The sequence below is a fragment of the Rhinatrema bivittatum genome, chromosome 3 (genome assembly GCF_901001135.1).
Source record: "Rhinatrema bivittatum chromosome 3, aRhiBiv1.1, whole genome shotgun sequence".
Lineage (NCBI taxonomy): Eukaryota > Metazoa > Chordata > Amphibia > Gymnophiona > Rhinatrematidae > Rhinatrema > Rhinatrema bivittatum.
In genome coordinates, this window is record NC_042617.1 from 457,120,829 (window position 1) to 457,145,453 (window position 24,625).

The 24,625-nt window shown below is 43.0% G+C and overlaps 2 long non-coding RNA genes across 2 annotated transcripts; one reads left to right on the plus strand and one right to left on the minus strand.

The window, feature by feature from the left end:
* Positions 1 to 1,015: 1,015 nt before the first annotated feature.
* LOC115088827 lies at positions 1,016 to 1,772 on the minus strand. Its single transcript, XR_003855916.1, has 3 exons — positions 1,712 to 1,772; positions 1,454 to 1,575; positions 1,016 to 1,344 (listed from the first exon to the last, which is right to left on the minus strand). It is a non-coding gene; the product is annotated as an uncharacterized LOC115088827 (long non-coding RNA).
* A 2,158-nt stretch (positions 1,773 to 3,930) lies between these two features.
* Positions 3,931 to 4,686, plus strand: LOC115088828. Its single transcript, XR_003855917.1, has 3 exons — positions 3,931 to 3,991; positions 4,128 to 4,249; positions 4,358 to 4,686. It is a non-coding gene; the product is annotated as an uncharacterized LOC115088828 (long non-coding RNA).
* Positions 4,687 to 24,625: the final 19,939 nt, after the last annotated feature.

Below are 24,625 nucleotides of genomic sequence, written 5' to 3' on the forward strand. Positions count from 1 at the left end.
GTTAATTAGCTGATCTCTGCTGAAATTATCACTTCCTTTCAATACTCTGCTCTCCTTAATGTCCTCTGTGTACTTTCTATCTCTCCATCTTCTATTCCATCTACACCAACCTTCTCAACTACACTTCATGCATCTGACAAAATGAACCCTTGTCCTGAAAAACTCATGCCTCAATGAAACACTTAAATTATAAGATTCCACCAGTCTCTTTGTCATTTTTGGCTGCTGCAAACTAACATGGCGAAGTTTTGGAGGAATCTTTCTAACAATGATGATCAATGAAAGATACTTTAATTAAAGATTTTGCAGCTAAAACCATGCTAGGGAAATACTGTATCTGAATATTTTATTCTTAATAGTAAAAAAAGAAACTACACAAAGAATAATATAGGATGTGGTTAGGGCTAATAGCAGAGATTTAATTTACAACTCTGAACACAGCAAATAAAAAAAAAATATATATAGAAGCATCAGAAAAAATTGCCAAGAGAGATGTTAGAGATGGAACCTTGTAATAAAAGATAAAACCACAGCCCTAAGGAATAAGCATTCATAAAAGAGCACAGCTTAATGTGTTAATTGATATCAGAATACAAGAAAGCTTCAGGCAAAAAAAGCAATTATTTTATGATAAAGGTAATAAAACAGATTGCCTATTAGTTCTAAAACTTTTAAAATGAAGACAAGATCTAGTAAGATAATTAAGAATAAAGGAGAGACACTAACTTCTAGTCCTAAACAAGTCACTGTTGTCATTACTGCATTTTATCAAAGTCTTTTTTTAGGACATACACTTAACAACAATTTGTGACAATACCTTTACTTGCTTGCAAAATGGAAATAACAAGCCAGGAAGTCATGGATGCTTTAAAATCTATGGACATCCACAAACAGATAGTGACATATATATATATATATATATATATATATATGTAGATTTCTCAAACTTTATTAATATTCAAAAATGGAAAAATTCCAAAACATTAACTTATCTTAAAAAGACACACAAGGAATATCCACCTTCAAATCCAAACATACCACTTACTCATTCATTCATAACGCACTCACCACACTCATTCATACATTTCACATTCATTTAAAAACATCTTCATTTTTAAATTGAAAATCTTCTTTCACAATGCAAAATTCAAATTACAAGCAGAAAGAACTCAGTTACATAGATCTTATACATTCTCATGACAGATTTATTCTAGATTCTCTTCTTCCTCTTTTAATCTTCTCAACATGTTTCACCTTTCACAGGCTTCCTCAGGAGAATTTTCAAAGAATTTCCTGCTGCTTATATTTTCATCTTATATTAATTCAATATTCCTGTGTAAAGATCTACAACAATAAATATTCTCCAACAATTTTAAGTTTTTAAATGATTAAATATTCCACCACAATTTTATATACAAAGTATCACTTCAACATTACACTTTTAAATATTTACCTATACGTCCCATAGACATACAGAAACAGATCCGTCCCCCGACTCTTAATCCTCAGCACATCTTATGCGAGCTCTCAAAACCACCATTTCACCAAATGGAGTTACCATTTCTTGTATTTTACCTATAGCGAATCAAATCAGAATTACATATCTTAAATATTTGCATGAAAGACCCAACTTATGGTTTCCCCATAGTAGAAAGTTTCTTAATATCAAAGAATTATAGAGCAAACCACAGAAAAATTGAAGGAGACTTACCACATCAAAGTCTAATACCGGCTCCTACTATCCCTTCTAAACGCCGACATCAAACCGAAACGGGGGGGGGGGGGGGTAAACTAACTCCTCCCCCTCAACCTCTTTTTAAACCATTCAAAACTGAACCCCTCCTACTTACTGATTGAGCTGCCTTCAAACCGTTTAAAGGGAACTATCCATTTACATCGGAGAGACATTTAAAAACACACAGCCCAATCAATTTTATCATTTAGACCATTTGGCCATAAAGTACCTAAAGAAAAAATCCAACTCTGTTCTACTTTCATCAGAATTTTGTTTAAATTTCCCCCACGTCTCCTTTTATTTATTTATTTTATTTATTTATTTAACATTTTTTTATACCAGGATTCATGTAAATTTTACATATCGTCTCGGTTTACATTGTAACTGAAAAACAGGCATGTGAAATGCAATTACAAAGAACAAGGCATAAAACACACTAGAGAGCCAGAATTCATGGGTTTCTTAGGGGACAACATTAGATCCCTATTGATGTAATAGGGATTGTGTAGGGTTTCTTAGGGGACAACAATAGATCACTATTGATGTAATAGGGATCTATTGTTGTCCCCTAAGAAACCCGTGAATTATGGCTCTATAGTGTGTGTTTTACCCTATTCCAATAGGGTGGGTGATTTGGTTCAAGTCATCAAGAGTCATTGGCATTTGGTTAGCAATTTTGAGGGTATGAAGGACCCTCCATTGTTTGCATTCAAAAGATCTCGAAATCTTCGTGATATTCTTGTTCATTCAGATTTGATACACAAGCAGAATTGGGATTGTGGAATAGGAGGACATTATCCATGTCAAAATTGTAGTATTTGTGGATTGTCTATGTCAGTGCAGTTTTTCATACATCCAATTACAAAGAAAGACATTTTCTTGCGAGGGGTTACCAATTGCCAGTCTACATCGGTTGTATATTATATCTAACTAGATAAATGAAGCTTGACCGACGTGCCCGCAAATGCGCAGTAGAGAGCAGCTCTACTGCGCATGTGCGGGCGAGCACGTCAGTCTTAGGCAGCGTCAAAAAAAACCAAAAAACATGGCGGCAGCGGTGGTAGCAGCGGCAGCGGGCAGCGGTAGCGGGCGGTAGCGGCGGCGGTAGCGGGCGGCAGTGGCGGCGGCGGCAGCGGTGGTGGGCGGTGGCGGTAGCGGTAGCGGGCGGCGGCGGTAGCGGCAGCGGGGGCGGGCGGCGGCGGCGGTAGCGGGCGGCAGCGGAGGCGGTAGCGGCGGGCGGCAGCGGAGGCGGTAGCGGCGGGCGGCAGTGGCGGCGGTAGCGGGCGGCGGCGGTAGCGGCAGCGGCCAGTAGCGAGGGAGGGAGGAGAGAGAGAGAGGGGAGGGAGGGACGGACTAAGTGGGAGGGACGAAGAGAGAGAGTGGGAGGGAGTGACTGAGTGAGAGGGAGGGATTGAGTGAGGGGGGAGGGACTGAGTGAAGGGGAGGGAGTGAGGGGGGGGACTGAGTGAGGGGGAGTGAGCGGGACTGAGGGAGAGGGAGGGAGTGAGTGGGACTGAGGGAGTGGGACTGAGGGAGAGTGAGTGGGACTCAGTGTGAGTGAGAGGGAGAGAGGGGGAGGGAGTGAGTGAGACTGAGTGGGAGGGAGGGACTGAGTGAGAGGAGAGGGAGGCTGGGGAGGAGTGGGTGAGTGGGTGGGAGGGAGGTAGGGGAGAGAGAATGAGGGAGGTAGGGGAGAGAGAATGAGGGGGAGGTGAGAGACAGAGGGATGTAGCCCGTTTTAACGGGCTTAACGGCTTGTATATTATAAAATGCCCATGTGGGTTGTTTTATGTAGGGAAAACATCGAGGAAAATAAAGACACGGATTCAGGAACATTGTAGTAGGCTTCGGAAAGAAGTAGAAACCGCCCCGTTAGTGAAGCATTGGCGGGAACAAAAGCACACAGTGGAAGATCTTCGTTTTTTTGTTATACAAGAAGTTAAAAGGAGACGTGGGGGAAATTTAAACAAAATTCTGATGAAAGTAGAACAGAGATGGATTTTTTCTTTAGGTATTTTATGGCCAAATGGTCTAAATGATAAAATTGATTGGGCTGTGTGTTTTTAAATGTCTCTCCGATGTAAATGGATAGTTCCCTTTAAACGGGTTGAAGGCGGCTCAATCAGTAAGTAGGAGGGGTTCAGTTTTGAATGGTTTAAAAAGAGGTTGAGGGGGAGGAGTCAGTTTACCCCCCGGTTTCGGTTTGATGTCGGCGTTTAGAAGGGATAGTAGGAGCCGGTATTAGACTTTGATGTGGTAAGTCTCCTTCAATTTTTCTGTGGTTTTCTCTATAATTCTTTGATATTAAGAAACTTTCTACTATGGGGAAACCATAAGTTGGGTCTTTCATGCAAATATTTAAGATATGTAATTCTGATTTGATTCGCTATAGGTAAAATACAAGAAATGGTAACTCCATTTGGTGAAATGGTGGTTTTGAGAGCTCGCATAAGATGTGCTGAGGATTAAGAGTCGGGGGACAGATCTGTTTCTGTACGTCTATGGGACGTATAGGTAAACATGTAAAAGTGTAATGTTAAAGTGATACTTTGTATATAAAGTTGTGGTGGATATTTAATCATTTAAAAGCTTAGAATTGATGGAGAATATTTATTGTTGTAGATCTTTACACAGGAATATTGAATTAATATAAGATGAAAATATAAGCAGCAGGAAATTCTTTGAAAATTCTCCTGAGGAAGCCTGTGAAAGGTGAAACATGTTGAGAAGATTAAAAGAGGAAGAAGAGAATCTAGAATAAATCTGTCATGAGAATGTATAAGATCTATGTAACTGAGTTCTTTCTGCTTGTAATTTGAATTTTGCATTGTGAAAGAAGATTTTCAATTTAAAAATGAAGATGTTTTTAAATGAATGTGAAATGTATGAATGAGTGTGGTGAGTGCGTTATGAATGAATGAGTAAGTGGTATGTTTGGATTTGAAGGTGGATATTCCTTGTGTGTCTTTTTTAAATTAATGTTTTGGAATTTTTCCATTTTTGAATATTAATAAAGTTTGAGAAATATATATATATATATATATATATATATGTCACTATTTGTTTGTGGATGATTATAGTCTGGTGATATATGATTAAATGCCATATTAGTTGTATCTGTCTAAAATCTATGGAGTCAATTTTTAAAGGGATTTCCACTGGTAAATGAGTATTTACTGGGACCTTTGAATATTACCTTCCCTCCTATGTAAGGAAAGGTATGTATGCTGAGCTTTTACCATCAAAAAGGAACGGTGCTGGGAGCAGGGTTGGAATGGGGGGGTGTCCTTAAGTACATGTGGGAACTTGATTTTTAATTCTCTGTACAATCTTTACCCTTTGTACTTTTAATCAACAAAGTACATAGGCTAAAGAACGGGCTAAAGACTTAAGTTCTGGCATCGCCTGCCAACCACAGGATTTTAAAAAGAAAACACTGTGGGGACATTCCCTTTGAAGACTGGCTTGCAAGCACCTCCTGAATTTAGGTGAATACCCAGGAGATGGTGGATTCACTATTTCCATTTATAGGGATTTTCCATAACAGTAATCTTCAAAATGAACAGATCTATTAAAATAAATTGTTGAATGTAATGTATTAACAAACTCCATGGTACAAGCTTCCAGTTTCAGGCTTTCTTGCATGAAGAATACGAAAGCATAACTCATGGCAAGACTGTGTCCATCTATCTGTCTCTGTGACCTTATAACATAGTAAAAGTATCACAATGAAGGATGGTAGATAAAGATCAAAATGGTCCATCCAGTCTGCCCTGTACATTTTTTATTTATTTATTGTTTTAAATTTTAGGGTAGTAATAGCTGCCACTCCGTGCAGGTTACTCCCAAGCAGCAATGCAAATTTTAGGTGTAATAGAAAAGTTACCCCATTTCTTCTTTTCTATTCTTTAGCCAGCAGGTATCATCTGTTTGTCCCATGCCCTCTGGAATTCCATTACCATTCTCATCTTTACCACCTCTTCCGGGAGTATATGCCAGCACTTTTCTGGGTGGGAGGTGATCATGAGAGGCCTCAGATGGCCCAGTTTCTTTTTTTTTTTTTTCCATGTTGAGGATTTTTTATTTAATGTTTGTTTCATTTTTTTTAAACTAATGAAACAAAATAAACATTCAATGAAACAAAATTTGTGCCCCCTCAAAAAAAAAAAGAAAAAAAGAAAAATGTAACAAAGTTTTTACTTCTTCCTACCCCTATTAGAAATCTTCTCCTAGTATTAAATATAGAGACCATAAATACTTTATTTAGAGAAAGTCAAGTAACAGACAACATCAGACACAAAATTGATCTGATATTCATAATCAGGAAGGTACTTTTGCAGTTTTATTTTACTCACCCATTAAAAGGAATTGTGAGATGTTGCAACCTTATGGCTCTGTGTTGGCAGCTAAATTTTCTTTTCCCTACTTACTCAGCTGGAAAAGGGGCCAGCAGGTGGAGGTGGTGTCGCAGAAAGAGTGATGCACTGAGAGGAGACAATGGCAGCGACTGCAAAATCTGTCCACTTGGGGCCAAACCCAAAAGTGGGGCAGAAGAGTCACAGAACTTGAGCTGGTGGAAGGTTGGAGATCATATGACTGCTTCCAACAAGTCTTTGCAGGGGAAATTCAAGGGTTAGAGAGAGAATTGTGAGGACCTTTGTTTTGCTCCTTCAGCTGCTGCTATATGTAGGGGCAAGACCAGAAGAACAGGGCTGCTGCATGTGCTGCCACTGTCACAATTAAAGGGCCCAGCAGGAAATTGAAGACAAGACCATTGGTTCCTCAAAAGGTTGCAGGGGTAACAATTTTAAGAGCAACACTATGGTATGAAATGTGCACAATCAAGAGTTTTTTTCTGTTTTCTTAGGTCTGCTCTGAGAGAGAGGCTCATGCTAAGAAAGAGAAGAGAGACATTGCATGGGAGAAATGGTAATTGAGAAAACCATGCATGCATTAGGCTTTGGACCTGGAGGAGTGAGCAGTTTTAGAGGCTGGCTGGAAATCTGATGTATATGTAAAGGGCCCTGAAAGAAAACAGTGGGATGAAGAACTAATTAAGCAGAAAATAATCTGCCTGGACTTCAGAAGTTCAGAGCTGCCAAAGGGGAACAATTTTTTAGAAGCAGACTTTAAGCATATGCCCCCATGCTGTTGTGGGTTATAAATAATATTAAAATGTAAGCAGCTTAAAGAAAGATCTTTCTGAGGCAGCAGAACACCTTTTTGGTTGGAGGGGCCAAATAAACTGACGCAATGTGGAGTAAAATGTTGATAAGGCTATGGCCTTGGTTGCTCACCCCATTCTATGGCCTATGAGATATTTATTTAGATAAATTATGGGATATCGTAGGAGGTTGCAAGATTATAAGCAAGGCAATTCAGAAGTGAGCTTGACAAAATAGATTAAATAGGTAAACTTTCAATTTATACACCAATGAGCTAGTTTGTTTGCATAACATTTTCATAATTGGTTGGTATTATAATTTTATTTCATACATATTAATATGATTGAATTCTTGTAAGTCATGTGATTTCTTGTAAATTGAGTCCAGAAGGCAGGAACAAATCTTAAGGTTGATACTTGACATATGTGGCAAACCCCACGTTTTGGTCACTAGATGTCATTAAGTCCCTACATAGAATACTCTAACATGAGCCATTCATCCCCCATTAGCTCTTCACAGATAGAGGGCTATGATTGGATGCTTCAATTCTATTTAGCCCAGCCATTTTAGAACTCAAGAGGATTAGTTTGAGGAAGCCTTTGAATAATAAGGATGTTTAAGTTTTACAGTCTGATAAGGCCTCTCAGTTTCACTCAAATGGAGTTTCCTTTATAAGTGATTCTTTATCATGCATTTCCTGCAATAGGGTCCTTCTACTAATTTACAGAAGAGATAGATTTTTAAGCCTGATACGCTTTTGGGGCAAAAGGTCTCTCACCGGGCCACTAAAGACCTGTGAACCTTCTCTAAATTCTACGTGGACAAGCACCAGTGATGGATCCTGATATAAGAGACAGTGAGGACAGAAGATCCATCCAATTTAACTTTTGAAGTATTTTTTGGACTTGAATAAAGTGGGGAGGCTTTTGGATTCCCTCTCCCCACTGGGGAGAATTAGCATGATCCCACTTGACTTTTCCCCATGCGAAGTCCCCCCCAGAAATAACAAGCAAGAATGGAAGAACAAGATCGGGGGAAAAACCAACCGGATCACACTATGGGACCAGGATGGGCTGGGTGCCCGAGGAGAACATAAGAAATGCCATACTGGATCAGACCAAGAGTCCATCAAGCCCAGTATCCTGTTTCCAACAGTGGCCAATCCAAGTCACAAGTACCTGGCAAGAACCCAAACATTAGATAGTTCACAAGCTACTACTGCTTATTAATTACCATCATAGCAGTTTATGGATTTATCCTTTAGGAACTTATCCAAACCTTTTTTAAACCCAGTTACACCAACTGCTGTAACCACATCCTCTAGCAATGAATTCCAGAGCTTAACCTTGCACTGAGTGAAAAAGAATTTTCTTCAATTTGTTTTAAATGAGCTAGCTACTTGCTAACTTCATGGAATGCCCCCTGGTCCTTCTATTTATTTACCAAATTTTCTATACCGTCATTAAGACGAGCCATAACAACGGTTTACAAATTATCAGAGAGAGTAAATAACTGATTTGCATTAACTTGTTCATAATTTTGTAGACTTCTATCATATCCCCCCTCAGCCGTCTCTTCTCCAAACTGAGCAGACCTAACTTCTTTAGCCTTTTCTCATAGGGTAGCTGTTCCATGCCCCTTATCATTTTGGTCACTTTTCTTTGCACTTTATCCAATGCAGCTATATCCTTTTTGAGATGTGGGACCAGAACTGCACACAGTATTTTAGTGCAGTCTCATCCTGGAGTAATACAGAGACATTATGATATCCTCCTTTATATTTTCCATTCCCTTCTTAATAATTCCTAACATTGTTTGCTTTTTTGATTGCCTGAGCTGTCACACTGAGCTGACAATTTCAATGTATTATCACTATGATGCCTAATTCTCTTTCCTGGGTGGTAACTCCTAAGGTAGAACCTAGCATTGTGTATCTACAGCAAGGGTTATTTTTCCCTATATGCATCACTTCACACTTCTCCACATTACATTTCATCTGCCATTCAGAAGCCCAATCTTCTAATCTCGCAAGGTCCCTGAGGCACTCCACTGTTTTACCTTTTTCCACTGTGAAAACTGACCATTTAATCCTACTCTATTTCCTGTCTTTTAACCAACTTGCAATCCACAAAGGACATCATCTCCTATCCCATGACTTATTAGTGTTCTTAGAAGCCTCTCATGCGGGATCTCAAATACATATGCTTGCTCACTCACTCACTCTCTCCCCTCCCCCATCCACCAAGCTAGCAACAGCAGCAGCTTCCTCCACTTTCAGCCTTAGTGGCAGCAGCAACCTCCTCCCAGCCCTCGTGGCCTCGAAAAAGATGACCTAAGGTAGGAGTTTTTGCAATAAAGTTGGGGACCCCTCTACTAGGTGTCGCGTTCGTGCCTCTTCTTGCCCCTCACTCCACCCTCTCTACCTGGGATGCGACTCCGGCTCTGATATGGCCACAGCTTCTCTCCGCCTCCTTAGTCCCGGTTCCCCGGGGCTGGCCTGACTCTACGGATCTGTCATGTTCCCGATGACGTAAGGGCATGTGCGCGTGCGCTCCAGACTTTGTACCAGCAAGGGCGTGAACCTTGGGGGCGTCCCCCCGTAGTGACGTCATCCATTTGCTCTTTAAAAGGTCTTTGTTTCCTAACCTCTAATGAGTTAGCAAGGAACTCCAACAGGACTTGCTTCGGCAGTCCACGATACTTGCAACAATGATCCGAGGAAGCCTTCCCCTCTGCTCGGCCTTTTCAAACTTACCAGGAGTACCCGCTCCACGGGGGCTCCGCTCTCTCTTCTTGTTTTCAGATTGCCAGAACACTCGGAAGACTCCTCATTGCCTGGAAATGATCGCGGACATGAACACAGTGAGTTCTATTTCAAAGGAATCGGTACTCACTCCACAAGGGCCTACATTCCTATAGCTCTGAAGACTCCCTTCCGTCCAAGATGTTATCGCAGGTACAGAGATCAAGAGTTACATTGGCAAGATTGCAGATAAGAACTGATACTCACTCCACGAGGGCTCAAGTTCCTAGAATCTTTTGCAGACTCTCTTCTACTCTAGAAGCCATTTCATATAAAACTATTGTGAGTTCTTATTACAGACTGTTAGTGGGAACTAGTGCTCGCCTACAGCTCCTGTTCCTGCATGTACTGAAGATTCTCTGTGGCATAGAGACCATTGCTGACATCTACTATTGTGAATATACCATCTTGTATCCAGTATACCCTGTATACTCACTACTTCTAGTCTCTCTCTACAGCTCAGCGACCCAGATATTATATTCCAGTATCAGAAGGACTTCAGCTTTGCTGAACACAGTGACTCACTACTGCCACCCATGGTGGCCCAGCTTCCAGTCTAATAAAGAACTATTGTGTTTATCTCATATTCTAGCCTAGTCGGTGGTTCCTCTCAGTATCTCCTCCTGAGGGCGCTGTCATCTGCCATCGGCCCAGGGAGTCACCATTTCCTCCAAGTGGTCACTCTGTGGGAGCCAACCACTACAGACCACTAACTCCGCTCATGGAAGTATTATATAGACAGCTACTTTTCTTGCCAGCAGTTTATATATATACAGATTGCTACTCAGTAGTGGGGGCATGATAGATTGCTATCTCAGTAGCGAAGAGTATCATTATACAAGATTGCCAACTTCTCTTCTTTAGAGAGTTGATCCATAACAGATTGCTACTCCTTAGCAGACTGGTAATAGATTGCTACCTCCTTCCTTACAGGAGCATCCAACAGCAGTTCGCTAATAGATCTACAGATAGCTAGCGCTTCCCCTCTGGAGGAGCAGGTCATGTCATATCGCTACTCTTCCCCCTTTCAGGAGAACAGCAGAACAGATTGCTCTCTCTGCCCTCCTGGCGGTGTGAGTGACAGCAGATCACTGACTCCTCCCCTTTGGAGGAGGAGAGTGATAACAGATTGCTAACTCCTCCCTCTCCTGGAAGAGAGCCATAATACTAGAATTCCCAGATAGCCACTGGGTGAGCTTTGTGCAATTAAATATCAGCATAGGGCTCTACCCTGAGGTCTGAATATAGGACACCTACCTTCAGAGGAAAAACATTCATGCACCATCAGTCAAATGTAACTTCACACTTATGGACAAAAGGATTTAATTTAATAATTACTAATCAGTAAACTTTATTTTAACACCCATATCCTGGTCCTGTCTGATTTATCATAGCCTTTCACACCATGGGAAGTATCTACATTATTTAAATACACTGTGTACTAAGACTTCATGGTTCAGCCCACAAGCGAGAGCTTAACCCCATAAACAGAATACCACTAGGATTAAGTGTCAAGCATGGGAGTAAGTTTGCTAGCTGCAGCAGCACCGAAGAAAAAAATGTGTTTGGTGTGCCCTTGGGATTAACAACCCCACTAAGGGTTAAACATATATTTTGACTCTTTGTATACATCTAGCATTTCATCATAATCTGGCATGTCAGCAACCTTGAATAGCTTTTACAAGTATGATCAAAACAATTTCATTGTGCAGTAATGATTTTCTACTTAACTAATCTGACCTTATAGGAAGAAACCTTTCAAAACACCCCTACAATGTCTCCACCCCTTCACTATTATCATACAAATAGCAACCATAGCCTATTTTCCAATCTGTGCGCATGCCCTCCAATCTCTTTCCCTTCCCTGTGCCCCATTTCTCCACTCCTTTTGTACCTCCTTTGTTTATCTTGTATTTCCCTTGAATCTCTTACCTCTCCCATTGTTTTACATCTCTCTAGATTCCCAGTGTTCCTGCTCGCTCCCCTTCTCTTCTCCCTCTTTTTTCTGCTCTCTCTTTTCCTTCCATGCCTCCCTACATGTCCCTTTCCTCCTTCTATTTCATCTGAGCTGAGGCCCAGGTATCAGGACCTGGCCTAGTCTGAGGCCCTGGTGTCAGGACCTGGCATCTGGGATGGCTTCAACATTTAGCTTCAGTCAGGGCCAGTCCCCAGCATTGGGACCCAGCCTATGGATCAAACCCTGGCATCAGGTTCTGGTCTCCAAATCAGGCCCTGACATCGTTACAGGCCTTTGGGCCAGGTTTCAGTGTCAAGCATGGGTCCAGGTCAAAGCCCTGGCATTGGGACCCAGCTTCTGGACCAGGCCCTACCATCAGGCCTGGGCTCAGATCTTATGTTAGGCTGAGGCCCAAGTATTGGAACCCAGTCTCTGGCCCTGGCATTGTGCCTGGGTCAAGCTAGAGGCCCCAGCATCAGGATTTATCCCCTGGATCTGGCCCTATCTTCAGTATGGAGACTGGGCCCTGATACTGGGGCCTTCTACTCAAACCAGGCCCAATGCCAGGGCCTGAACCTGTGGCTAGGACCTGACACTTGGGCCTCAGCTTAGGCAAAGGCCCAGGGCATATATCCAATGTGAGGGCCCAGGCCAGAGGCCAGTCCCAATGCTGTGGCTTCAATAAGTCAAGATCTGGACCCAGGCATGATGCCAAGGCACTGCCCAGAGGTCAGATCCCAATGCTTAGGCTTTGGCCTAGGCCAAGGCTCCAGCATTGAGACCATTCCTCTGGACTGGGCCGCAGTGTAAAGCCTGGATCAAGGCTAAAGCCGGGGCCTAGGTTGAGGCTGAGGCCCCAGCATCAAGACCCGGACTCTGGTCCAGGCCTTAGCCTATGCTGAGACCCAAGCATTGGGATCCAACCTCTGGGCAGGGCCTCAGCATCATGCCTGGGTCTATATCTTGACTTAGACTGAAGCCACAGCATTTTGTCCACATCTTCCTCAGTTATCCAACCTTGCCTTTGCACAACCAATATCCTGTAGTTTTCTTCCTCATTGGGAGGGTTTCCTTTACTTGGGTTTAACTAAGATTATGGCTTGTTTGTTGCTCAGTAATTATAGTTCTCAACGAATCTAGCTAAACCCATAACCCATTATTTACTTTTACCCCGCCTGGAGGCACCACATCCTCTCAAACTCGAGGTGTCACCCGGACAGGATTATCTAAAGAGATCAAGTGCAAGCTGTTCCATCCTGCCGGGCCTTTCATCTCTGCTCTGAAAACCCAGTACCTGGTACTGACTTCCCTTGAAATTCATGGTAAGGATATCTTTGTTTGATAAGACTATCTTTCAGTATACTTCCTAAATAAATCCCTCTATTAGTTAAAGTTCTACAGTTTAGGACTTTGACATTATTTTTGAAGTGATATTCCACTGTAAGTCAGCAGCAATAGTCACTGGGTTATCACATGCAAATCTCTTAATCGGAAACACTGGCATATCCCTTCAAATGCAGTTTAATCACATTCACAGCAGAAGTCTTATAACCTTTTCGGTCTTGCATTGGCTTTTCCAAACTGGGAGCTCATGTTATATTGCCTCTTTCTGCTGCAGTTCATTTCAATGGCAACATGCATGTCCTCCCTCCCAGGAGGCAGGGACAGATTTAAGATTTTGGCATCCATAGGCAAAGTGCCACAGTAGTGCCCCCTTAAAGCTGTACCAGCACCCAGCCTTAAAGCAAGTAGAAGCAAGTTTCTCTTTGGCCTGAATATTTGGTGTCTAGCAGTTACCTATGCTTAAATCCAGGCCTGCCATGGGTGGAGGGGTGTGTGTGTGTGGGGGGGGGGGGGGGAGTTTTCTCTTGGAACAGTGTTGTAGAACGCCAACTTATCTGCTCCATTGTGAGTTGATGCTGATGTGGAGGTGGGGTTGCCGATCTACAAACTCACAGGGGAAAAAAGCTGGGAGATCACCTTGGGAGATAGACATCCACTTTCCAGTGGCCTTCTTGTTGCTGCTGCTGCTGCTTTTGCTGTAAGATAGAAAAGAAGCAGTGTCTCCTAAAACCAACACTGAAAGGTGTGGCTTTTGCAAATTGTATTGCATAGCACTGTTTGAAAGATGTCCCAGTGCCATTCCTCTACTGATGATTTTAATACAGTGAAGATATTCCTTAAAATGCTGGTTCTCCATAGCACTAAAGTGCCTCCATACCTGTGATTTATTGTAGGAGTCCTTTTTGGATCCTTGGTTACAGCTATTGAGGGGGTTGAGGGAAGATATGGAGGTAAAAGGACAGTAGCATATCTCATTTGCCTGGTATTACTTCTCCATGGGAATTTAAAGGATGACAACAGGTCCCATGAGGCAGTCTTCAAAATACTAGTATTGGTACAGTTTTCTACAACAGATTCTCTAATAAGTTTAAGTCACACTTTTGGACCCATTTATTGCTATGTTCAAATCTATAACTTAAGTATTTCAGCTTTTGGAGACTGGGTCCAAATGCCTGGACCTCAGTCTGGACCCAGGCTTGACACTGAGAGTCAACACATAGGCTGGGTCCTGATGCCTTGGCCTCAGCCTAACCCAGGCCCAGGCCTGATACTGGGACTCAGTTTGGAGACCAGGCCCAGCATTGGAACCTGTTTTCCAGTCTGGGTTCTAGTATTGGACCTGGGCCCAGGCAGGCCTTGGCCTAGGCCTAGATCCAAACATCCAGACATCAGGACCTGGACTTCAGGTTAGGACCAGCATTGGGGCTGGGCTTTGGCCCTGGCCTAAGCCGAGGTCCAGGTGTCAGGACCTAGCTTCTGGATTGGGCCAGGTGCAAAATTTGGGGGGCCTGGGCCTTTGCTCAGGCCTTGGCCTCATTCCCAGCCTTGGGCCTAGGCCTAGATGCCGGCATTGCATTTGGGCATAGGCCAAGGCCCCTGCTTTGGCTCTCTGCATATTTCCTCAGCAAATCTCCAGCTTTGTGCCTAGATCTAGGACCAATGGGTGACTTTATTTTTTTTCCCCCAATTTTCAAAAAAGAATGAAATTCCTATGAAATTTCATCAGAATTTAAATCATTCCTTTTTTTTTTTCTTACTTTTTATTTATAGCAGACAAAAATTATTTGTACAATAGAAATATCAAATATACACTTATGTAAGTACCTTATCTTACAACAAAAGACCAAAGAAAGGGCAGAATACAAAGAAAAAATAACCTGAAAGTAAACATTTATGAAAAAGGCTTAAGAAGGGAAGCTATCTATCAGTATTGCAGTGCATCTACTGGATAGTTACGTGTCAACAAACAATTTCTTGGCATCTAGAAAGGCCTTCAATTGATCAGGAACAAAAAATACATGTCATTCTAGAATTTGACAAGTAACTTAATAATTCTATTTTAAAAATGACGCAAAACAAAATAGGAAATGTTGTTTCATTTCCTATTTCATTTCTCCTGAATGCATATCCCTATTCCCTATTTCTCCCTCCCCTTCCCCATCTTAAATCTGTTATTGCCTGTTTCTCTAAAACTTTGTCCAATTTACCTGAACTTATTTATGATCTCATTCATCAAAGTTATTTCCCTTCCTGGACACAGAATGGGAGAAAATCTATGTGAATCAAGCCCTTAGTGCTGTAGATAAAACTAGACTGATACTGTATCATGTGACACATAAATTCTATGTATTTGATTTCGGTGTTGCACTGCTTTTCATGGAAATTATCCAGTACTTTTCAAGTTACATCAGTCATTCTATTCTAAATGACTGACAGAACATTAAAGACAATAGTTACATTTTTCATTGCACAAGGATCCAAGAAACCATGCCTCCTCCCTTTACTATATGAATTATGGTATCTATTCCTTGATGGCAAGAAGTCTATTTTTTGGGATCAACAAAAAATGCAAATAAACCAATTCTTATTTAAGTTAAAGACATAGAGCCTGATATAATAAGATCTCCCCTATCCCCCAATCAGGGTCTATGAGAAAATAACTAAGTAAATCAAGCCCATATTATGCAAACATATCACATGAATATTTAGGGAGGACATTCTTAAAAATACATTTGTAGGGAGACTGGACTTGCCGCCATACCTGTACTACATGGAGTCAGTCATGAAAGAGGTTATCCTTCAATACATTATTGCATGTGATTATTATAACCCAATAACATAATTATAGGTTAATAGAAGGTACTTTATATTTCAAATGGGAGTTAGTTGTCAAGTAATAACATCATTCAGATGTGGTGTGATAATCCAGGGGAGGAGACTGGAGATCAAGTCTTGCTACCATTGTTGCTGCTTTACACACATTAGGTGGGCTTTGCAGAAGGAGCCCTATAGCCTATATAGCCCTTAATTATAGGGATGTGAATCGTTTTTTGATGATTTAAAATATCGTCCAATATATTTTAAATCATCAAAAATCGTTAGAGCTGAGATACAATAACAATTCCCCCGATTTATCGTCAAAAAATCGTAAATCGGGGGAAGGGGGAGGGGAAGGGGGAGGGCGGGAAAACCGGCACACTAAAACAACCCTAAAACCCACCCAGACCCTTTAAAATAAATCCCCCACCCTCCCGAACCCCCCCCCCAAAATGCCTTAAATTACCTGGGGTCCAGAGGAAGGGTCCCGGTGTGATCTTTTACTCTCAGACCTTGGACCTCCGTGCGTTGTAGAAACAAAATGGCGCCGGCGCTACCTTTGACCTGTCATATGACAGGCCGGCGCCATTTTGTTTTTTTGTCCCCCGACGTCAGGAGCGTAGGAGATCGCTCCTGGACCCCCGCTGGACCCCCAGGGACTTTTGGCCAGCTTGGGGGGGCCTCCTGACCCCACAAGACTTGCCAAAAGTCCAGCGGGGGTCCGGAACGACCTCCTGCAGTCGAATCATTTTTCCGACGGAAAAACGATTCGCGGTAGGAGATCGCTCCCAGACCCCCGCTGGACCCCCAGGGACTTTTGGCCAGCTTGGGGGGGCCTTCTGACCCCCACAAGACTTGCCAAATGTCCAGCGGGGGTCCGGAACAACCTCCTGCAGTCGAATCGTGTTGCCGAATGGCCGGCGTCATTTTGCACAAAATGGCGCCTTATTCAATAAGGGGCCGAAAACGCGCGTCCAATCCGCCGAACCTAATAGCGCCCGCAACATGCAAATGCATGTTGATGGCCCTATTAGGTATTCCCTCGCGATACAGAAAGTAAAATCTGCAGCCAAGTCGCACATTTTACTTTTAGAAATTAGCACCTACCCAAAGGTAGGTGCTAATTTCTTCGAGCACCAGGAAAGTGCACAGAAAAGCAGTAAAAACTGCTTTTCTGTGCACCCTCCGACTTAATATCATGGCGATATTAAGTCTGAGGTCCTGAAACTTTCCAAAAGTAAAAAAAAAAAAAAAAAAAATTTGAAGTCGGCCAGCGGCTGTCGGGTCGAAAACCGGACGCTCAATTTTGCCGGCGTCCGGTTTCTGAGCCCGTGGCTGTCAGCGGGCTTGAGAACCGACGCCTGCAAAATTGAGAATCGGCTGTGAAACCCGCTAACAGCCGCTGCTCCTTTTGCTCATTTTTACCCCCAGGCTTCATTTAAATATAAATCGCACACACAGGAGAGTGGCCTGTGCACGCGCAGGGAGAGCAGGCGTTCTCCTGCTCTCCCGCGGACTTTACTGAATTGGCCCCGTAAGGGGGTTATTTTCTAAACATTTACCACGTGCTAGAAGGCTGGAAGAACTTAGATGATGTGGAACAACAGTGAACCAAACTAAAAAGAGCTATTAATAATAGCAACACATCTTTCTGTAATAAAAATATATAAAAGTAAGAGGAAAAGTAAAACAATAGAAGTGGCTGAAAAAAAATAATGGCTAAATGATCAGTATTCAGATACACAAGGGATCTCCAAAAGAAGAAAACAGAGAAGAATACTTAGTAGATGAGGAGAGTAATCAGGATGGCAAAAGCTCAAATGGAAGCAAGGTTTTCTAAGGCAGTAAAGGAAGTTAAATTTATTTTTCCACATGTCAGAGAAAGGAGGAAGGCAATAGGTGGAATTGTAAGACTGAAAGATGACAAGGAGCAATGGCTGGAGAGAGAGAGATGAGGAAATAGCAGGAATATTAAAGAAATACTTCAGTTCAGTGAGGAAGACCCTAGAGCAGGGGTGGGCAATTCCAGTCCTCGAGGGCCACAAACCTGTCGAGGTTTTAGGATATCCTAATGAATATGCATGACATAGATTTGCATAAAACTGAGGCAGAGTGCATGCAAATCTCTCTCATGCATATTCATTAGGGATATCCTGAAAACCAGACTGGTTTGTGGCCCTCAAGGACCAGAGGTGCCCACCCCTACCCTAGAGGAAGATTGCTGATGGTTGGCAAAAGTATAGATGGGTAGGGGGAGGATACTATTCTATTACAGAAGAGAATGTTTGGGTGGAACTAGTATTACTAGAAGAAGGTCATGTCAAACAAATCTGATTTATTTTTTTGACTTGGTGACTAGAGAATTAGATTAAGGGCAGGCACTGGGTGTGATTTACTTGGATTTCAGAAAAGCGTCTGATACCGTCCCTCAAAGTGCTGGAAAGTGAATGACTCTTAGATGGCAGCGGGTAGTGGTAAATGGCACTCTCTCTGAGGAGAAAAGGGTAATTATGTACATCAGGAATCAGTTCTTCTGCTGTTCAATATATTTATTAGGTATGGGCATTCAGAAAAAATGGAATATCAAATTAGGTAACATTTTCTATATCATTTCATTTTGTTATCAAAGCAAAACAATTAAATCTGACATAATTTTGTTGCTTTTCACATTTTGTTTTGAAAACAAAATTGATCCATTGAGCCTAGCACCAGGCCAAAAACCAGGGCTCATCTATGGAACAGGCCAAGATCCAAAACAAGGGCATTGGCCTAGGCCACAATGTGACTCAAGGGCCTAGGCCTCACCTAGGTATGGGTTGCAGCCTGAGGCACAAATCGCAGACTAGGCCCGAGCGTGATGCCATGGTCTCGACCTAAGCCGAGGTCTAATGCCGAGACCTTGACTGAGACCTCAAAAATCTAGAAAACTTACCTACTCTGGGGATCCAGCTTCATGGTCCAGCCCAGGCACGACACCTGGGTCTCAGCCCAGGCAAGGCCCAATGCTAAGACCCGACCTGGAGGCTGGGTACCAATGCCTTGGCCTCGGCCTAGGCTGAGGCCCGAGTCCAGGCCCAACAACGTGACCTGCTCTAGAAATCTGATCTCAAAGTTGGGACTTCAGCTTGGATATAGGCTGGATGCTGTTACCTGACATGGAGGCCAGGACCCTATACCTTGGCCTTGGCTGGGGCACAGGCCTAATACCGGGACATTACCCAGAGGCTAGGTCCTGATGCCTAGGCCTTGAACTAGGCTGGGGCCCAGGCCAAGTCCAATGTCATGAATCAAACAGGGGAGATAATCTTCAAGAAATTCACCCCAACTTGTTTAGTCAGACCATTACCAATGCCACTTTCAACATAGTGTTTCCCAAACCCTCATGTTCCTGCCTCTATGCTTACATAAAGACAGGTTCGATGATATGATCTCCTGAACCCCACAGTGAAAACTCCAACCCAGTGTTACCATGGTTTTCCACCACCACATCTAGTTTTGGCAGTGCTACCTGCTTATATTTATCCTCAGTATGGTTCTGCCCAGCCATACATAGTTTTGCCAGGACCACCGCTCTTCTTTCTCTTAAGTCTTGGGGACTGGCTTCTGAGGCCCCTTTCAGTGACTTCCCCTGCTTTAGCCATTTACTTTTCTTTACCTTGGGATTCCCCACAAATCCTTTTGAAGCCCACTTAGCTTCTACTTTTACAGCAGGTCTTTCCTCTACTGCTAATACCTTTTCCCACATTACTTCAGAAATAGTCATTATTTCTGCAGCTAATACCTCCTCAACCATTTATCCCTGCAGTGAGTGCAGCATTTGCCCCTCCTTCTTCTATGGTAGAAATCCCTTCCTTTTGCTTCCACCCCTCACATACAGACAACATTTCCATATCAGGAATCCTTACCAGAAAAGTAATATGCACCATACACTTTAAACCCTGTTTTCCTCTTTCCATAACCCCGTTAACTTATTTTACCCAAGCACTTCTCTCTCCAACCGCTTCTGCCAAGCTGGTCATTAAAGTCCCCTTTCAAAAATTCTTGTCCAATTTTTCAGGTTCTTAGAGCCTTGGAGTCTTCTTCCATGTATCCCAGTTTAGGCTGCACTGTATGATTTTTCCTGGCCTTTGCTCCAAATGCTCCTCCATTTGCAGCACTGTGCTCCACAGTCATCCCTAGACAGCAATAGAGAGAGAGAGAAAACAACTCCACATGCAGACTGATAGGAAACTGTGGCGTGCAACCCAGGACTTCCCCAACTCCGGACTCCTATGGCAAAATAACATCTTTCAGGGCTTCACATGGCCTCCTTACGCTTACCAGTGTAAATTAATAACAGGCCTCAAGCTTTCCCCAGTTCACACCATCTGGATTGCTTTCGCTGCTTTTTTCACAGCTCCCTCTTATTCTTTCTGGTCAGATCTGATCAGTCATTATTACTAGGGGTGTGCATTCATTTTGAACTTAAATGTAAAACGCAACTTATTTTTTTTTTTAACTTAAAAAAGTGATGAGGCGTAAACGATCGGATTTCCAACTTATTCAACATAGCTATGTTGAATACGTTGGAAATCGCAATTGTTGATCTAAATAAAAATTTAAACCCCTCACCCTCCTTAATCCCCGCCCCCCCCAAGACTTACCAAAACTCCCCAAGCTGGCCAAAAGTTCCGTGAGGGTCCGGGAGCGGACCCGCGGGGAATCACGTGACGCCGCGTCACTCCGACGTGGCGCCGACGTCACGTGATTCCCCTCGGGTTCGCTCCCGGACCCCTCGTTGGGCCCAAAAGGCACTTTTGGCCAGCTTGGGGGGGCCTCCTGGCCAAAAGTGCCTTTTGGGCCCAACGAGGGTCCGGGAGCGGACCCGAGGGGAATCACGTGACGCCGCGTCACTCCGACGTGACGCCGACCTCACGTGCTCCTTGCAAAGGAGTTCAGAAATGGCGTCCTGACCCCGCTGGACCACCAGGGAGTTTTGGTAAGTCTTGGGGGGGGGGGGGGGATTAAGGCGGGTGAGGGGTTTAAATTTTTATTTGCACATATGTCCATATTGACCGCAAATGACCCCCCCTTTCGACTTATGGACTTATGAACTTAAACTTTTGGTCTGCACATCCCTAATTATTACCTTCTACTCCTGCAGGGGATTAAGTGCCTCCACTCCAGGTTATCTATACCCCTGGCACAGGCTTCAAATACTCTTTTTTTTCTACAATCACCTGTTCCTGCACTGCACTACTTGAGTTCTAATGTTACAGCAACTCATTAGGGATGTGCAAGGGAAAAAATGTGTTTTCATTTTTGCTTCACTTTTGGAATGATTATTTTCCTACAAAGTTTGGTTCTTTAATTGCTTGATTCATTTAATTTGTGAGAAAATAACAAATCAAACAATTAAAAAACACACAAAATGGTCAAAAAATGAAAATGAGGCCTCCCTCCAACCCTCCAGTGGATCCCCACCTGCCTCCATTTACCCAGTCACGTGGGGATCCGCTGGCTAGAACTAGGCCGAAGACTCAGACTTATGTAGGCTAAGGCTACAGTAGGTCATGCAGCCTTGGCCTCCTCAAAGCTGACACCTTATCCTAGGCCGAAGCCCAGCACAGATTCAATGCCGAGGCCCAAACCAGAGGCAGGGTCCCAATGCAGGGACCTCAAGCTGGATCCAGGCCTGACACCATGACCCAACCCAGAGGCCAGGTCCCGATGCCTGGGTGTCATCCTAGGCTGGAGACTGAGCCCAGGTGCAACACCGCAACCCACCCCAAAGTTCAGATCCCAACACCGGGCCCTAAGTGTGGACCCAGACCCTATGCCATGACCCAATCCAGAAGGCGTACAATACTGTACTTCAAAATAGTACCGTCCACTGGGGTGAATGCGCCAGTGTAAATTAACTCTGGTGCAGCCCTAGCAGATGGCATTATTTGGCTTTCGAGTACTGAAGAAAGAAGAGGATCTAAGAAGAGAAGCTCCCAGGCCTGGGCTAAGACCCGGGTATTGGGACCAAGCCTCCAGGTCAGGTCACAGCGTCGGGCCTGTGTCAGAGCCAAGACTTCAGTTTTAGGATCCAGCCTCTGGGTCAGGCCGTGGCATCTAGCCAAGGTATGGGCTGAGGCAATGGCATAAGGACCCGGCCTCCATATCAGGTCATGGTGTCAGGCCAGGGTCTGGGCCCAAGGCCCTGGCATTGGGACCTGACCTTCAAGATGGGTTATGGCATCTGACCTGGGCTCAGGATCCAGCTAGGATGAGGCCCAGGTGTCGGGATCAGACCTCTGGGTCCAGTCGCAGCATCATACCTGGGTCTGGCCCGAGGCCTCGGGTCAGTTCTTGGTATCGGGTCTGTGTTCAGGCCAAGGTCCCAGCATCAGGACCTGGCCTTTGGGTCAGGTCGCAGTGTTGGGCCTGGGCTCTGGCTGCAGTCTAGGCTGAGGCCCAGCTTCAGGCTTTGGCTGAGGCACCAGTGTCATGCTTGGGCATAGGCCGCGACCCCTGTTTTGGGTCTTGGCTTTCTGGCCTAGATCTAGGCCCAATGCATTAGTTTAAAATAAAACAAAAAAATAAGGTTTGTTTCATATAGGGAGCCCCTGATTAAGTTTGGGGCCTCCCAAATGAAACAAATTAGTCTTATTCATTGCATTTTGCACTTTTGTTTTAATTTAATGCATATCCCCACAACTCATTTGCTGTGAGAGATCCTCGCCCTATCCAAACATACACCACAACTCGGGCGGAACTGTTATACTTTTTTTCTTCAGAAAGGAAAAACTATCACTGGCTTACGGATAGCCCTGACTCAAAAACAAGTGCAGCTAGTCTCCTTACATGTTATAAACCTAGACTTCATTTCCCTGCAGGACCTCTGTTCATTTTCTCCCTGCATTAGGATAGACTTTCAGCATTTAAATTCTTTCCTCCCTGAGCCAGTCTTTTAAACTAGTTAGTGCTCTGTGTACTCCTGTGCTCTGTCCTCTGTTTAGAGCCACAGCTTTGCTTTGGTAAACTCCCTAAGACAAGCCCTTTAAACTTTTCAGTGCTCTTGTGCCCTCCTGTACTCTTGTCTTTTTATTTCAATAGGACAAAGGAAATCAGAAAATCTCCACAGCTCATTTTATCCTATGACTCAAACAGACTGGAGAAGACTTGAGAACAAATATACAATAGATAAATGGATCTCTGAGTGCATATTCATCTGCTATTAAAAAAAAAAAAAGGCTTCTCATTTCAGAGCCGTACATACTCATCAGATCAGGATAATAGCTATGTCAACAGCATATATTGGTCCAACCTCTCAACAAGCAATTTGTAAAATGGTCATGTAGAGCTCATTGCATATGTTTGTATCCCACTACTGCCTAAAAGCTGAATTATGTAAGAACAGTAGTTTTCGTCAGCCAGTTCTCAAAATTAAAAAAAATTTAAAAAGTGACTAAACTCCTCCTGCAATTTCTCTAGTGGAAGGTAGATAGAAGAGGTCATCAAATCAACCCTTATCTTGGGAGTCCCCACATATAGGACTATTTATTTTTAACCTGCTTGCCATGGAGAATAAAAAGTGTTCTTTGTGAACAACAGTATCAACAGTCCCATATTTCTTCCTAGCTCCATATTGAGTTAAGTCATTTTGTACTCAATATGTCATCAGCTTTTGAGATTGAGGGGACATGACTCAGGGTTGCTTGGCGCAGTGCCTACCGCACATGTGCAAGTCTTCTATGCTTCAAGCCAATGAGCTGACACTCTCTGTATATGGTGCTATTCAATGACATGACCCCATATGTGTGACTGTTAATCATGCTGTCCACAGAGAACACCATTTACAGGTAAGCAACTTTACTTTATCGGTCAGCTAGCATAATGCTCTCTTCCAATAATCAGCATCTAATTGATATGTATACTGAGCAGTATCATCATTTTGTGGTGATATATTGCCCACATGTGGAAAATAAATATTATAACCTTGAATTAATAGATGGGTTACAGAGCTATTGAGCTCTAATCAGTAATTATACATAAAAAATAAGACATTTTATATTCACTATTTGCTAACATGAATAATTTATTGTGTATTGTGAGTTTAACATATTGTTCTTAATTAAGTAATTTATAAGTACTGGATAATTTCAATGCACTTGATACAATTTTAAGTGTTACTACAATACATAAATTAATATTAATGGAAAAGCAGCTCTTTCACTGAATTTATCAACTTTGTGGCTTCAAAATTGTTTTTATCTGGAATTCTTAGCAGAATGTTTCATGTGCGTGCTTTATTGTATATTTGTATATATTCTAATACATACAGTATTAATGAAAAAAAGAGAAGCAGAAAATGTAAAGCATTCATAGCTTAATGACATTTGCAGAATGTACATGTTGCACCTGTAACGACACCAGGTGAGAGTGTGGACCCCTTGTCCGAGGTAAGGTTGACACAGCCTAAAAGGGCGAATCCCTGCAGGTCCCTACTGCTGGCTGATCTAGATGGTGGAATTGTCCAAACACAGTCCAAAATCCGAAGTCCAAGAATTGCCAATAGTCAATTTAAGTCCGAAGCTAAAAGAATTGTAGAAACCAGTCCGTGATCCGAAACCAGATGTATTGCAGAAACCAGTCTGTGGATTGAAGCCAGAAGAAACAGTGAAGACGGAAGGCAGGATCAAAAACAGGAACAAGGAAGGTAAATTGGAACAGCCTGGAAAGCAAGAAAACAAGAACAGGCTCAAAAGTATCAGGAGCAAACTGCAGCAGTACTAAGTAGGAAGGCAAACTTGTCGCCAAGATGCCAGAGGAACGTT